The 16,485-nt window shown below is 37.3% G+C and overlaps 1 protein-coding gene across 1 annotated transcript in view; it reads left to right on the forward strand.

The window, feature by feature from the left end:
* The first annotated feature begins 927 nt into the window (after positions 1–927).
* Positions 928–16,485, forward strand: part of LOC6565941 (sex peptide receptor) — a 47,509-nt gene continuing 31,951 nt past the window's right edge. The window contains exon 1 of the mRNA XM_001992415.2: positions 928–1,232. The gene's annotated coding sequence lies outside the window, so the exon portion shown is untranslated. The remainder of the gene's footprint in view (positions 1,233–16,485) is intronic.

Genomic DNA, 16,485 nt, shown 5'->3' on the forward strand with positions numbered 1-16,485 from the left:
GTGCAAATGGAATAAGTTGATAAAAAAGCAGACAACTTTATTATGTAGAATGGAAACACTTGAATATTATTCACACATAAAACATTTTAATGCATAAAATTCAAGATAGGTTTCGTGCTAGGGATGTATGCAATATTAGCGAAAGGGCATGGAAGCATTGCTGCTGCAGAAATCAACTTCTACTTTATTGACTAACTGAGCCATTGAGCCAATGAGTGAATGCATACGTTGTAGGAGCTGTTGTGGTAAAGTGTCAGAAACCCACACGTAAAGCAAGGCTTCGCGTCGCCAATCAGCAACAGCTAAGAAGAACCACAATGCAAAAGGCCAGATGTTGAAGCTGCTGCTGCTGCTATTGCTGTTGCTGTTGCTGCCACTGTTGCTGTGGGAGACAAAGCATTTCTAAAAGTAGGAAAAAGTCGGAAAAGTCGGCAGCCAAACCAAGCTGAGCAGCAGCGGCAGCAGCAGCAGCAGCAGCAACAACACAGTCAGCAGGCAGACAGGCAGGTAATCAGTTGGTCGGCAGGGGCCATGTAAACAAGACGAAGCACGCAGGCGCGTGGATAAAACATGCTCGTGTTGATGGGGTGTACGGATAGCCGGATAAAGCTGTGGCGGATAATGTTGGCGCTGGGAACAGCAACGAACGACGCGTCACGATAACGGCAGAAGCAGCACCAGCAGCAGCAACAGCAGCAGCCAAAGTAACAACATCAGAAACAGCAGCAACAGCAGCAGCAGCCGCAGCAGCTGGCACAGCCACAGCAAAAATCGTCGCACAGCGCGAAGCATGGAAAACATTTTCGAATATAACCAAAGAAATTTGTTTGTTTTGATTCAGTCGTTGCGGGTTTTTTAAGGCGAGCAGACAGCCTGAAGCGAACCAAAGCTAACCGATTCGGCATTACCATTAAACAAATAAACTGAAACCAGAACCAAAACTAAAAAACAATCTAAATAAATATTTAAATAATTTGAACATTTGGCTAAAGTGCGAACTCGAAAATTCTTGCCACCCCCCAAATGGACCAGCTCAAAAACTTGCTAAAAATAAATGTTTTTAACGTGTTTATTTATACAAATATATATTTTTTTTAACATTCTTTACATACCGAATTCTAAAAGGATTTTCAATTCAAATAGTTAAAAGAAAATAAACAGTTTTTTTTTTGTTTTTCTTAAGTGCTGAAGTGCAGTGTTCTAACAAATTTTGACGTAATAGCAAATCACAGGTAAATTAATAATACAATATATGAAATGATTAAATGTTGCATGTCCACAAATATTGCTCAGAGGTTTACCATAGTTCTGGCCATTGTTTGGACAACAGCTGATACTCTAAACAATGCCAAGAATTTATTGTTCTCCAGGGCATAGACTAAAGCGTAAATATTACAATAGTCCTTTCTGCGCCAATAAAATCCAACAACAACCCTAAAGCTAATCCGTTCCTTGCATATCTCTTTGATCAAACTTTAACACAAAGGGATTATATTTAATTAATGATATTGTGAGTGTGAATAGACAACTAGTTGTTTCAATTATGAAAAAGGCTTTTGTTATTTTATGGCCAAAACTTGTTGGCCTTTGTTATATATTTGTTGATTTTGAGTCCCTTATAAGCTAATAATAATTAAATGTGAAAAACTTTAAGGGTCCAGAACGTACGAGCTTGCTTTGGAATATTCCGACAAATTTTGCAAGTTGTTTTTTTTTATCATTTAAAATTGAAACCCATCTCCGCCCATTTCAATTGATCAAAATTGTATGTTGCAGCTGGTGTTGCAGCTGTCCGAACAAGTCTCAACTTGTTACGACCCGTGCACAGTTGACAAGGATTCATTTACCATTGCCCATTTGCCACTAAATTCCAGAACTATCAAAAGTCGCATAAAAACAAGTTTGCAACGTGTACGAAGGAAACAATAAAAATTCGGTTACTTTTTGAATTTTGTGTAAAACAGTGAAAACTTATAAGACCAACTTGTCCGACTTTCAATTTAGCTTTATTTTTGTTGAGGGCTACTCTTCATTTTGAGCCCATTAGCTACGGCAGTTGATTGTGCAATGATTTTAAGTAGAGTTTTATATGCAAAATGAATCTAATTTTCATTTTACAAATGAGTCTCATAATGTAATATTTTAATGATAAAAGTAATTTACTTAAATACATGTTAGTAATTATAATGGATTTGCCAACCACTTAAAGTGTACGTCAAGTTTTGGATCAGGCTGACTAGCCAAGTAGATGAATCTAAAGCTTGAAATCCCAAAAATAGCTGATAGCAGATAATAGTTATTAAGTTAATCAAATTAAATGTGTAATCTATAAGTGACTTTTTCAGTAGAGCATTTCAGCTTCGATAAGATAACAATGTTTTTTTTATATATATTTTTTTTGATAATATTTTGTTCTCAGCTTTTTTTTTTTTGCCCCAAATAGACAATTGTAAAACTTTTGAAAGTACATATATCATATGACAGGATGTGGGCCAGTAACTATGACTTTAGAGTAGTTTTTTTAATATTTATTTTGAAAAAGAACCTAGTTTTCCGTCGCTCACCCAAATCGATTTTCGTGGCAAGTGGCATGTGAACTGAAAACTTACTAAAACTATTTGGAATGCATTTTAACAAAGTGCTGTACGAGCAATTCAAGAATAGTTATAAGTCGGTTGCAACGATGCTTTAAAAAAAAAGGACAAATACTTGATTGCTGAAGTTAGGAATCTTATAGAATTCAATTCAAAGCCGAACTGAACTGAGCTGAACTGAACCAAATTGGAGTCCATACAACTTGAGTACCACACGTGCCGTACATATAAATCAATATGGTCATTAACATTAATGAACCAATTGGCATTAAACTGCTTTGCCAGAAGCTTTGGCAGCAATTCTCAACCGGCCAAAAAGTTAGTCACATTACAGCCAAAGTCGCAAATAGCATTATGTGTGTCACAATATAATTACCCTGTAAAATTAAAAAAAAATTACTGGAGAGATAGAGACAGAGAGAGAGAGAGAGAGATAGATAGAGGCAGACAGTGGGAAAGATCGAGAGAAAGTGTTTGTGTGTGAGAGAGAAAGAGGCATGTATCTACAGGAAAGGAGGAAAAAGTATTTTAAGCTGCTCTTTCCGCCTATATATCTTATTTTTATTTTTTTCTTTGAAAGGCAAAGTCTCTTGTATTTAATAATTAACATATTAGCAATTAATTACAGCAATCAAGGAAAAAATGCCTGTAAAAGATATTTTGTTTATTTTTGACCTGCGGCCACACCACAGAGTACAAAGCAAAAAAACAACACAAAAGTCAAAACAAAAAAAAAAATATATAAATGAAATAAAAGAAACGTTTGGCCAACATTTTTTCAAGTTTATTGCAAAAATGTAGCAAAAAGTTGCAGAGCAAAAAAAAAAAATAATAATAAAAAGAAGGAGCGAAATAGCCGCAATACCAAGCTGTGCCAAAAGGAACCCGTAATCATAACCATAACCATAGGTACAAAACCAACGGAACCCTTTTGGACGAGCTGGGTGACCCTGTCTTCCTGAACCCCTTAGTTGAGGGGGATCTTGGGGAAGGGCAGGCGCTATGCACGCAATTTTGAAAGAAAAACATTAAGAAGAAATAACTCTGCACTCTCTCGACGTCCCTCTCGACAAGCGCGTCATAACTTTGTTGCTTGGTTGCGTTCAGTTGGCTTATTTGCTCTTAACCATTTGTATTCTTTTTTGCACTCACCCACTCAGAGTCTACAAAGGAGCCACATCTGAGCCTCAATGTATGGGCTCTACCCTTGTCGAGGATGCCATAATTATGTCGGGAAGTGTATAACTCATTAAAGAAGATGTTCGAAAACTCATTAAGCATATATATTCATGATCAGCATCAGGTGCTGAGTCGATATGACTATGTCCGTATTTTCCTTAGTTTCCATGCGAACTGGTCTCTCAGATACCATTGCCTCAGTACATGTGTGTCAGTATTGGCCGAATTCTATTACTATATCATATTACTGCAACATGAAATTATTAATTGAGGATGAGTTGTTGTTTGCAAAAGCCCAATCGTAACTCATGGAGTTTTGGAGTTTGGTTTTGGACTTTAAGCGAAACAGAAATATGTCTGTATGTTGATAAATGTCTACTGTTTAATGCCACAAACATTTTGGCAAAAACTACTATATCAACAATTCATGACGGTTCACATTATGAAGTATATAATGATGCAAGGGTATCAAATCTTCGGCTCTCTGTCACGCTGGGTTGTTTTGTTTCCTTTTTTTCGTTTTTTTTTTTTGTTGGGTGTCGGCTCTCTGGTGGGTTGCGTTTAATGGCACCTGTGGCTGCAGGCTGCTGGTTGCTAATCATGATTTTAATGACCTTTCGGCAGCGGCTGGCTCAGTGAGCCAGCTAACCCGTTCTGGCCACAAGACTGATTTCGTGTTCACGAATTTACGAGTGGGTCGCTGAAAGGTTTATCAAACAGTGCTCTTTCTGACCACAGGTTGCAATTAATTTTTTAAATGCTTTACAACTTGGCAAACTTGTTGTTGTTATAGCGGTCGCTTGTACAAAGAAATTATAATTTAACCAGTAGCTGGAAGCTGTTGGTAACGTGGCGTTGATTGAGTACTAAGCACATATTTAATTTGACTCGTTTCTTTTGTTAACATTAAAAAAGAAATTGCTTCAAAACTTTTTAGAATTTTTATAAATAAAATATACAGAATAGTCACCTTAAATTATATCTAACTTAAAGGAACTTTGCAAGCGACATTTTTGTATTTAATATATAACAAAATGTTAAGCATTATAAATATAAATATATATATAAGTATTTTATTAATAGTATGGACGACCTTCAATATCAAAGTATAAGAATGCATCGATGAATATTATTAATTGCTTAGCATATGGATAGCAAAGAGAAGTGGGAGATTTGCTAAATGGGCCAATGCCTATCATATGACAAAGTTCATATTGAGATTGTTAAACATTGGATTCCTTTCTGGGAAAGTTCCGCTGGCGCTGCTGCTGCGGCCGACCTTGGGTAATATAATAGGCCCAAATTCGACACCACAACAAACAGACAAAATATATTTCATTTCAATAATTTCATTTTGGATGGCTGATGGCCAGTGATTGGCCAGTTTCGATTCGGTTTCAGTTGCAGAAGCGAGCTCATGGGCTCTGTCAACATTGGCACAACACTCTGTTTACTCGCTCACAAAAATGGGAGGATGAAAAAAAGGAAAAACATTCACATAAGAACACACACGCACATGCAAAAGCAGAAAGAAATATGTTAAATCGACAACATATTGAATTTAGATTTAGTGTCGCCGCGGAGCACAATGAACCAGTGGTTTGGTTTGGTGGTCGGTTAGAGTTGTTCGTCTAGGGGAATATGTAAACACAGGGCGCAGGCTGCACAGGAAGCTGGCTGAATAAATTGTGATGCCGCAAGTTCATTGACGTCTCCGCCAAAAATGAAAAGATAACAAATGAGAGACGCACATCACACTATGCGATTCCACAGCATGGTATAGCTGTGGCATGTTCCGGACTCAGGATGCCAACTTATGTAAATGTATTCAGTTGGTGTGAGGCAATTACGGGGCACAACAATAATCACAGGGCATCAAAAGCGGCAGATGCAGCGCGCTAATGTGTCCAGGGAGCGTGAGCCAATAATGAAAAGAAAGCAGCTAGCAAAGAAAAAAGCGAGGCAGTTTCATTCTCCTTTCTTTGATGCCCCAAGAAACGAGCCGCAACAGCATGCGCCAAGCTGCCAAACAACAATGTGCGGCAAACCAAACGGCAGCCGTTGAAATGTTGTGCAAACAATGAAAATGGATTCCAGCATTGCCAGTCATTCTTTAGCTGCTTCTTCTCCTCCACTGTACATGCTCCTAATTTAGCTGCTGCTCCTAGCTGGCAGATGCCTGTGGTCTGTTCATGCAACAGGTTATCTGATGCCGCTGTCACTTGCCCCCATTCATCAGATGCCTACGACCCACAGCGACTGTGTTTGGTCTCAACACACACACACACACACACCCACTAACCAAAAAGGAAAAAAAGAGAAGAAAAAACTTGGCATTGTGGCAACTCTATGGTAGAAGTTGAGCGAAGACATACTATAAGTACTCACATTTCGGCAGAAATTGTTGGCTCAAAGCCTGGATAAATATTCGTGCAATTTGAGAAATCTGGCTGAAGTTTGATAAAGTTCGGCACTTTTTCAACCTCGCCGCATAAATGTTTAAATATGAGAGCAAGGCGTTGTGGCATTTTCTTTTCGTATTTATGAATAATTGTGTTTGTTATGAAATCAGACATAATTTAGTTGTCTATATACAATCGGTTCTTCCGCCCAACAGAGCTTGATATTAAACTTAATAAAGCTGATTCTGCTTCACTTTCATATGAGTATTCGTTGTCGTAGACGAGTCACAGCTGATTTTGATAACATTTAATCCGAAAGGAAAAGCCTTTTTCCTTTAGTATTTAATCTGATGCCCAATCACATTTCGAATAACAAATGTGTTGCAATTTCAATTCGTTGATGACTTCCAGAGAAGTTTGACTCTTAGCTTTGCAATTAATTTAAATATGAATACATTTTCCCCGTTCGTTGCAAAGGATTCGAGGCTGTTTAACTGGAATTTCTAAAGTGACATGGCCAAATGTTTGTATGAAATTTGTAATGCAAATATTTGTAAGAGCAAATTTCATATTTATGAGTCAATGATTATGCAAATGTGAGCAAAATGATTCGGGAAGAGAGTTCTGAAGGCTGATGCGATTCAATTCAATTAAATTTGCTTTATAACTCATTTGTTGGCATTTGTAATTTATGGTATTGGCATCAGATATGGGGAGCTATTTAAATAGTAATTGGCAAACAGACATTGTTGAATTTGAAAATACAATTTATTTATGTATACAATTATTTCTAAATTTATACTTGCGTACTTAATAATTACTCTCGAAACTGTTGACTAATGTCTGCAATTAATAACACATCCAAAAGTACACACACCAGCCTCGATTCACGTTTGTGTAATTAGGACACCTGCCGCGTATGGGGAAAGGGGTGGTGGAGTGGGTGGTGGCAGTTCAGGCAGCACTCAGACATCTTTGCCTAACTAGCTCTGCAAGCAGAACGTTTATAATTCATAATTGTTGTGCACGACTAATTAACACATCATTAGACATGTGTGTGTGTGGGTGTATGTGTGTGGGTGTGTGTGTGTGCTAATGCGTGTGTTTAGTTTAATAATTGTTGCCACTGAAATGGCTTTTGTGGTTGATTCACGCTGTCCGCTATATTTGTTTAAAGCTCCGCTTCTGCACTTCAAGTGCAAGAGTAGTCACAATATTGCGCATACGCACAGTTTGCAGTTGTGATATTTGCATTTCGGTGTGTTGCATAAATTGATGACATCAACAATTGCATTAATCAGTTATGACACAAAGGCAGCCGAACATGCCCAACGGCCAGATAACCTATATGGTCCACCTATGAACTTAATCTCTCTTCAATTTATACAAGATATACTTCATATAAGACAATCACATCATCTTGCACACCTTGCAAAGCCTTATCATACAAAGTGGGTATACAAAATGGAGCACACATATATTAATTGGTATCCCAGCAAAAAATGGTACAAGACGAGCACAAAATATGCGATTGTAAATGGTGTCTATGGTTTTGTTTGTGCGGCTCTGTTGCCTTTCCTCGAATTCCATTAACTTTATTTAATCATTTATATATGCAATCAAATTTACTGATTATGCAAGCACACATAGTTCACTCACACACACACACATATATACATATATATATGTGCTTGCCATATTGATATACCTGTGATATATATATATAAACATACATACCTATCGATATCATATGCGTATCACATCTATTGTATGTTTGTAGTTACATTGATATGCACACTTTTGGCTGCCACTGTCTGTCATTTTGACTGGCGCACGCCCATAAAACGCCCACATGCACACACACACACACACACATACACACACATAGAGATGGGTACGCACACAAATCAAATACATATAATAAAGTGCTTGCTATTTATTCTGCTCTTCATTCTTCTTCTTATTGTTATTATAATAATTTTATATCTTTTTGGTTACCTTTCTTATACCCTGCTCGCTGGAAATGCCAAATCAAGTCACAAATGTGAAACATTAATGTTTAAATAGAAAAATAAATATATATATATATATATATTTTATTGCATCTGAGTTATCAGAATGTTACTGTATCGTTTGCATCGCCAATTGGCATGATCTTATTACAGGGTATCTTTGACAATTTCATTAATTTTTTATGCGTAGCCCCAAAAAGTGCGAAATCGATGAGTGGCAGTTGAGTGTTGTTGCTGTTGTCGTTGTTGCTGTTGCTGTTGTTGTTGATGCATGTGTTCTGTAGACCCTTTTATCGTCAACTTTATCGACAGCAGTTGTTTCGTCCTTTGAATTCAAGCAATCGGTTTTGTTTTTGCTTTTGCCCTGTCTTTGCATTTTTTTTTTTTATTTCATTTTGAGGATGCCATTTCATATTTGAACACTGTGTTTTTAGCACAAGGATTACGGTAATGTCTTGGCAACCAGAAAACCCTTTCACAATTGAATGAATGAAAACAATACAAATGCCACAACAACATATGTTTGTGCCTACCTCCTGACACCCAAAACTGATGGAGCTTCTGGCAAATTAAATTGTTTACCCAACAGATAATTTAACACAATTATTAATTAAATTAATGGCTTAAATTTAGATGAACTGTCATTGTTTACGGCTTACGGCTTAAGGTCTATTGTTAATTGCTTATTGTATCCATATGCTACTTATGGCAGCTGACAAACGATTGAGTTGGGCATTCCTTCTGTGGGGAATGACTTGATGGCTGGTCAACAGCTTTGATTTATTGACAATGTGTCCTGCTTATGGCCATAGTGATTTATGCATTGAACCACTTCTTAAGCCATAAATTCAACGTATACACATGCATAAGTATGTGTATCTATTTATATGTGTTAGATTGGATAGCCACTTGACTGCACTTGAATGCGAGGCGAGAATGCAGAAGGTGATATTAATTTAATTGGAGCCCAGTGATTATCAAAGGAAGTGCAGTCATTAAGAATCATATTATTTAAAGAGTCGTATTATCTTCATGATTATTAAAAAATTAACTGAAATATTAGACAGGAGATAAACACTTGCTGCAAAAAAGAAAGAAAAAGAAAGAAAAATGTAAAAGAATCTCACTTCTAAATTGCTATCAACATTTAATATTAATAAATTAGAGGAAACAAATTACATTCATTAAATTATAATTGTATTGTGTTACGCTTATACCTTTCTTGAAATATCAGCTGTCAGACATTTCGTAACATCGACACAATGTTCGATTAATCATCGCAAAAAACATAAAACACTCTGGGCGAATTTCTAAAATTCGAAACATACTTTACGAATGTTGTCTCCTATGTGAAAATGTACAGAGAACATCTATTCATTGATTATTGATGGTGGAAGCAGGCAATTACTCAGCCTTTAAGTAGCAGTGACCCCCTCGGCAACCCCCTGCTAATTACAATATAAGATTGGCAATGGCTTACAAGCAAACAGTAACATGCAAGACTGTGCCACTAACTGGCTGTCCAGAGGTCGGCACATCATTTGTCGTATGGCTGGGTGAATGTTTTAGTGGCTGCTCGGCTGACAGCTTAAATGAATAACAAAAGCCACTAGCCAGCGTGTTCTGCACCCCCACGCATTATGTATACGCCATGCGGCCAGCTTGTCGTTTTGCCGCACTGTTGCGTTGCTGCTCTGCTGTTCTCCTGCTCTGCTGCTTTTGTCGTTTTGACGCCTTCACGCCGTGATGTGTCGCGTAATGAATACTCATTAAAATATGAGAAGAAGACGACGAAAAAAAAGCGACTTGTGGCAAGAGGGTCGCAGGGTCGCGGACAGCATATCTCGAGATGCTTATGCAAAACTCATCACATATAAGTTTTTTATCTCTCGTTCACTGTGCTCTGACCTTGTGGCGGGCTGCTTGTCACAGCTGTCGTATACGTAATGTGCGAACTTTCATTGATTTTATGCGCTGTATACACGCAGGTGTCTGTCATTTTTATGTTTCTCGGCCAAACTATGTTGTTATGTGTTTATGTCCAAATTGTAGTTATCACAGCATTTAATACGCAACATTTTCTGTGTCCCATTCCACACTGGCTGGGCATTTTAATTTGTTTTGCTGAACTTGAGCAAGTTTTGCGCAGCCTGGAGCTGGAGAAGGGATCTCTTTTTATCAAAGTTATTAGTCGACCGCATAAAAGTCAGCTGCAACTAAAATGTAGTAAAGCATAAAAGCTTTGGTCTGGAAAGTTGGCCAGAAAACTTATTGACTCTCCGAAGTTTGATTAAGACTTGTTTCTATTAGCTGCTGCTGATGCTGATGCTCATCATTATGAGAATGATAAAGAGGCTGGCCAAGTTAAGGTAGGTGCTGTATCCATATGAAGTTAACTAAAATATTGTAATTTTAATGACAAGTCTGATACAGCACCAAGTTATTTGATCTTATGAGTAATAGCAACGGGAACAACAAGCAAGCAAGTTATCGTTGCCAAGGCAGTTGCTCCCCATTAAAATACTAAAAACAACAACCAGAAAATTAAACAAAAATAAGTAAATAAAAAGACAAAGATGGAAATTAACAGCACTGTGGTCTTTGAATAGCAGCAAAGTAATGAAAATAACGAATATTATAGCTAAACAAAGATCAAAAGTAAACAGACACACACACATACACACACACACACACACACACACACACACACCCATACACACTCGTACACACTGAAATATATTAATTTGTGTGTTGGTTGGCAAAGTTTTATGAGCCTGACTTCAATTATTTTGTGTAGTTGGCCGGACAAGGTCCAACAATAAAAGCGAACGTAACTGCAACCATTTTCGACATATTTTTACTTATTTATTTATTTACTCATTTTGTCTGTGCGACCACTCCCCAGACACACAAGGCCCCGGCACTGACAATTAGCCACGCCAATTAGTTGCAACATTATTACATTCCACAATTATTCGGCTTACGTAAAAAAATATAAGAAGCACACACATAAATAAACCAACACACACATTGAACACTACTGGGTGGACTACTGTGGCTTCCTTTGCGGCTGTTTCTGCTTCTGCTACTGATTTTGCTTTTGCTTTTGCTTCTCTTTCTCCACAACCATCTCCAACTTTCCCCAATGGCATATGCAGCACATTTTATGTGCCTGACTTATTAAAAGCAGATTCTACTCACAATTTGCATATGAGTCGCATTCTCGAGATGCGTGTATTATACGCCACAAACACGCACCCATTGTATACAAGCAATATTCCATTCACCCATACTCCAACTCATACTCAGACACACCCCACACACCCTACACACACGCACACACAGATATGATTGTCGCTTTTATCCTGTGACAGCTTCAATTTAGCCTGCCTGTCTGTTATCCTTGCTCGTCTCTCCATCTTTATTTTTGTTTCTTTTATAGCAATTGAGCGATGATTTTTACAGATAAAACTAGAATAAAACCATTTATGTCTTGTTGCCTTTGTATGTGTAACATTCTCAAGTACCTCAAAGTGCAGCCGCAAAGCAGGCAACAATTTGTGGCAAAACGGTCTCCAATTACCAAAAATTCGCATCGAGAATATTTAGCCTATTTATTTTGGACAAGTATGCATTATAGACTCAAGTTTATTTTGAATTTAAGCATTAAAATTACGGAATATTTGGCATAGCTTAATTACGTCAATATACATTGGCCTTTATTTGAACAAGCTTTATTCGAGCTAACTTAACTATGGAGCAAATGAGAATCATTGGCTGCGTTGACCTTTGGGCTACTGTCAACTAATATACAATTTGAGTAGATTAAAAATTGGTTAGAGACTTGATTGAGATGTCTTGGAAAACATTAAAGCAGTCTGATTATTATTTGCAAGTTATTTAGAATGTGTAGCAGAGCAGTTCTGAATGGTAATAGAATACATATTTATAAATACTTTTGAATTAAAGACTACATATATTTATTTCAAATTACCTCTTATTATTATAATTATTATCGGAAAGTTTGCTAACTCGCAACCTCTCCTCCCTCATCCATTGTTGTCCTAAAATTGGCAGAGCTTACTGACTAAATCTACTTTAGTTAGGTGACTGCTTAGTTCTGGATCTTCTCTTTGTTAACAGACTGTTGAGTCTTCTAAGTCTATTCTATTACTTGATTAAAGTTTTTGATACTTTTAAAGTATTTTTCAAAATTTCAGTTATTGCAGTTCTTCACAAAACTCTGTTATTTTTTTAATGTCTATCGTCTAGTTAAGCATATAGTATCTATTAATATAATTTAATATTTTACTTTCCTTCTAACAACATTTAATATTCGTCCATGCAAAATAGATTTAAATGCTTATGTAGCATCCAAAGGTGCCTTATAACTTTGGCTCTCTGCAATGCAGATGTTATTGCCAGGGCGATACTTATTTTGCATGCATTTGGCCTTACTTGAGCGGATGTTATGGACCACCCGTAGTTAGTTTACCGTCCGTAACTGCACTTATCCCCCGGTTGTGGCAGCGCAGACTAAGCTGTGTATACAGCGAAGCAATTGCATATATTACGTATACGCAATACGATTGCCCTGCAGGTACTCACATATTTTGTAATTTATTGCGCTTTGTGGATATTCTCTTGCGCATTTGGTTTTCTTTGCCGGCTTCAGTGCCAATTGCCACACGCAAAATTTATATAAAGCAGAGCATGGCAAAGAAAAAAACAATATTGTTGGGATATACATATAAATGTACGTATATCTGTTTATACAGTGAAGTGGCAACACGCGCGGCAAGGTTTTGTTTACGCTAAGCCCAACAGGCAAAAGCCACTAGTAGAACAAGCATAATAAATGAAAATTCTTTAAAAATTATTATTATTTTTTATTATCGTGCAACAAAAGCGACTCAAACTAAGTTGAGACGAGACGAGGCGAGGCGAGATGCCACGTTGAGCCGGCATTTGCATTTTCAAGTTGACTTAACTTGAATTCAAGTTGTATCATAAAAATTAATGAACTTCAAGAGCAACAGAACCACAAGCCCAGTTAATGTGGACTGTCGACTGTGAACTGTGCTGCCGAGTTGGGCAAAACATTTTAGCCAGCTACATGAGCCAGATGAGCACTGGAATTACGCTAATACAACTGAAAGCAGCAAACAATAAAACATTCACATTCAACGATGAGCATTCCCGGCACACCATCCGCAGCCCATCCTCGCAGTTACTTTGGAAACAATTGAGAGGAAACACTTGAAGCAGACGAAGTGCAGCCAAAGTTAAGCCAAGTTCCTGCAGCGGAAAGGCAAACGCAAACCAGCTGAAAAATTACGCTCAACTCCGAGTGGAAGCGCTGTTAAATGAGCGTGTGGCCGCCAGCAACAATAGCAACAAGAGCAACAGCAATCGCAGAGACATCCGAAGCGGTAGCTGCACCAACAACTGCGGATATAAAATGAAAATACAAGTGAGGTTGCAACATCGTGGACGCAACTGTAAACTGTGAACGATTTAAGTGCCAGCAAAATGCAATTTAAGCTGATTGGTGGCACAGATAAGGCCAATAACGAAAAATGAAGTTGCCAGAGAGGTAAACATTGAAAATGCTTTAGGAGATGATGAAATCAAAAGTGTACGCAAATGCAATTATTAGATGGGAAACCACTTCAGACGACAGGAGATTTTCCCAGATGTTCCGCTAATAAAGTGGATGTCTTGGACATTTGTGGAAGTTTAGCAAGAAAAGCAATGCTTGACTCCAATCACTGAGTCAATTGCTCAAATAGAAAATAAAGGAAAATGGAATGCTTAAACATTTATTGTAAACTTGGAAACTGTTGCAAATTGTTAGATACTTTTTAGAGAATTATTTGTAACTTGGAAACTGTTGCAAATTCTTAGATACTTTTTAGAGAATTGACGGTTCAACAGAATCGTACTGAGAGCGATTACGTATATAAACTTCTTACTCGTGTACAAATATACAAGTTATCTCCGTGACAATCGGATAACAAGTTGCTGATGATCTTCGCGCACTCGCGCGATGTGTATTATATAATATTAGTGCTCTGTGTGCTGATTGTGTAGTCAATTGAATTTTATTCGGAAAAATAACAATATCATAGCACAGTCAATTTCGTAAAATTTCTTTTGTTCCAAACTCCCGCACAAGCAAAATAAATTCTCGTTCAATTGAAGAGCATAGAAATATGTAAATTTTGTTATTTATTTTTTTTTTTCCTAGAAGCGACCTAAAATATCTATACCCAAATAGATATAGACACAGACACACACTAAATGAAGTCAACAAATAAATGGTGCGTAAAACTGATGACGCGACACGTTGACAATTGGCAATTGACATTCGACAAGAGCAGCAACAACAAGTGCATAACCAAAACCACAATTGACTTTGTTCCTAATTAAAGTGTCAGCGCGTTATTCAACAAAAATTCCATCTTTGTTTGCTAAATAATAAACACACTCTTCACAAACATATGTGTATGCATATAAGGGTCAGCTGGTGTTGAGAATTCGCTTTGAACTATCTAAGTGAAGGTGAACGGAGACGAAATCTCTCTGCTTTAAAGCATTTATTATTTGTTTCTCTTGAAAAATTGTCAACAATTTATTTTTTGGCTCTCAACACTTTATGCTCCACGAAAATTATTTTTATTTGTAACTGCAACTTATTTTGATATATTATTATTATTGTGGAATTTGCACTTTTTGCAAAATTTCACTCGACAGTGACAACTAATTTAATCAACCGCATTAACAACCATCCTTCAAAATTGATGTATTTTCACTTAACAGAATATGACAAGCAACCGATTAATGTATATAATGTAAATGAGCGATTAATATTCTTAAATATAGAAATCTTTTAAGCCAGAATCTCATGCTTTCTTTTTGCTTAAGGATATTTTCCATTTTCGCTGAGTTAGTGCGACCCGCCCATTAGAGAAGCAGATGCTAACTGGGCCACGCCCAACAACTTAATCAACGGCAGGACCATTGTCGAAAATAGCGAGAGCAAATAATGCAAGTGGAAGCAATACAAATACTACGAAAACTAACACTTTTGGGAGAGAGGCCTAGGGCCAGAGGGCATAGGCCGCGGGCATGGGGTGAGTTACGGGGTCGTGAACAGCATTGGAATCTCGATTCTAAAGACTACTTACTGTCCGCAGCCCCCAGACTGCTGCCTGGTTGGCATCTCATTTATCAAGTGGCAAAGAAACAAACGCGAGCCCATTGTTATTATTGCGAAATAAACGAATGACGCACAGACGATGACGGAGACGGAGATGGAGACGGAGACGGAGAAGTTGCCGGCGCACAGATACAAATTGCTATATTCAAAAATATGTTGTCGTGTAATTTGGCCTGACACATTTGCCAAGCCCCCGAACACCCCCATACAACATGCCACACATTAAGCAGCCAAGTGGCATCCATCCCTTTCATTGAATATTAATGCTTTCGTGACCAAAACTCTTTCGGGCACAATCAAAACTGAATACATTGATTATTTTTATGGCATCTACCAAAAAAAATGTATTGAAGAAGCGTATACATTTCATATGCCTCACTCGAAGTTTTTCTTTTAATACCCTGAACCGAATAAAATTGGGTAAAAGGGGTAGAATGGTTTTGTGCAAATGCAGGAAGCATCTCCGACCCTATAAAGTGTATGCATTCTTCCCCAGGATATACGGATCTCAGAGACTATAGAAATCAGAGAGTTCAAGTTTGGCATTTGTTTTATTCATTTTATCGATAACTGATTACCGATTTTTGTGTGTATTCTCCAGTCATCCAATATATATGGTCACATATACCTATGCAGGCATTTGTCCAAAACCGGTGATATTAGTTCGGTCTTATGAATAAGTGTGTAGTTTTTAGTCTTCAGTATATGTGCCGATTATCACCTGCTTACATTTGGGTGTGCAAAAATAAACTAGAATAATTAAGACTAGAATATATAATAAATATAGAAGGGTAGAGGGTCAGGGTCATGTCGATTGTCTTTGTGAAGCTGAACAAGAACATATATATATAAATATATATATATATATATCTATCCTAATGCCTCCTTAAATGTGTTACAAGCGTTACGACACAATTATTATACCCACTGCAAGGAGAAAAAATATATATATTTAGGATTTCAGGTCTGGATGGGAGTTGTGTATTTAGAAATTACACTTGCATTTGGGCACTTGTCGCTTAATATGAATAAATAAGGTAACAGTTGTTGCTGTGCTTTATTTTTTTATGTCTTTA

The sequence above is a fragment of the Drosophila grimshawi genome, unplaced genomic scaffold (genome assembly GCF_018153295.1).
Source record: "Drosophila grimshawi isolate 15287-2541.00 unplaced genomic scaffold, ASM1815329v1 contig_848, whole genome shotgun sequence".
Lineage (NCBI taxonomy): Eukaryota > Metazoa > Arthropoda > Insecta > Diptera > Drosophilidae > Drosophila > Drosophila grimshawi.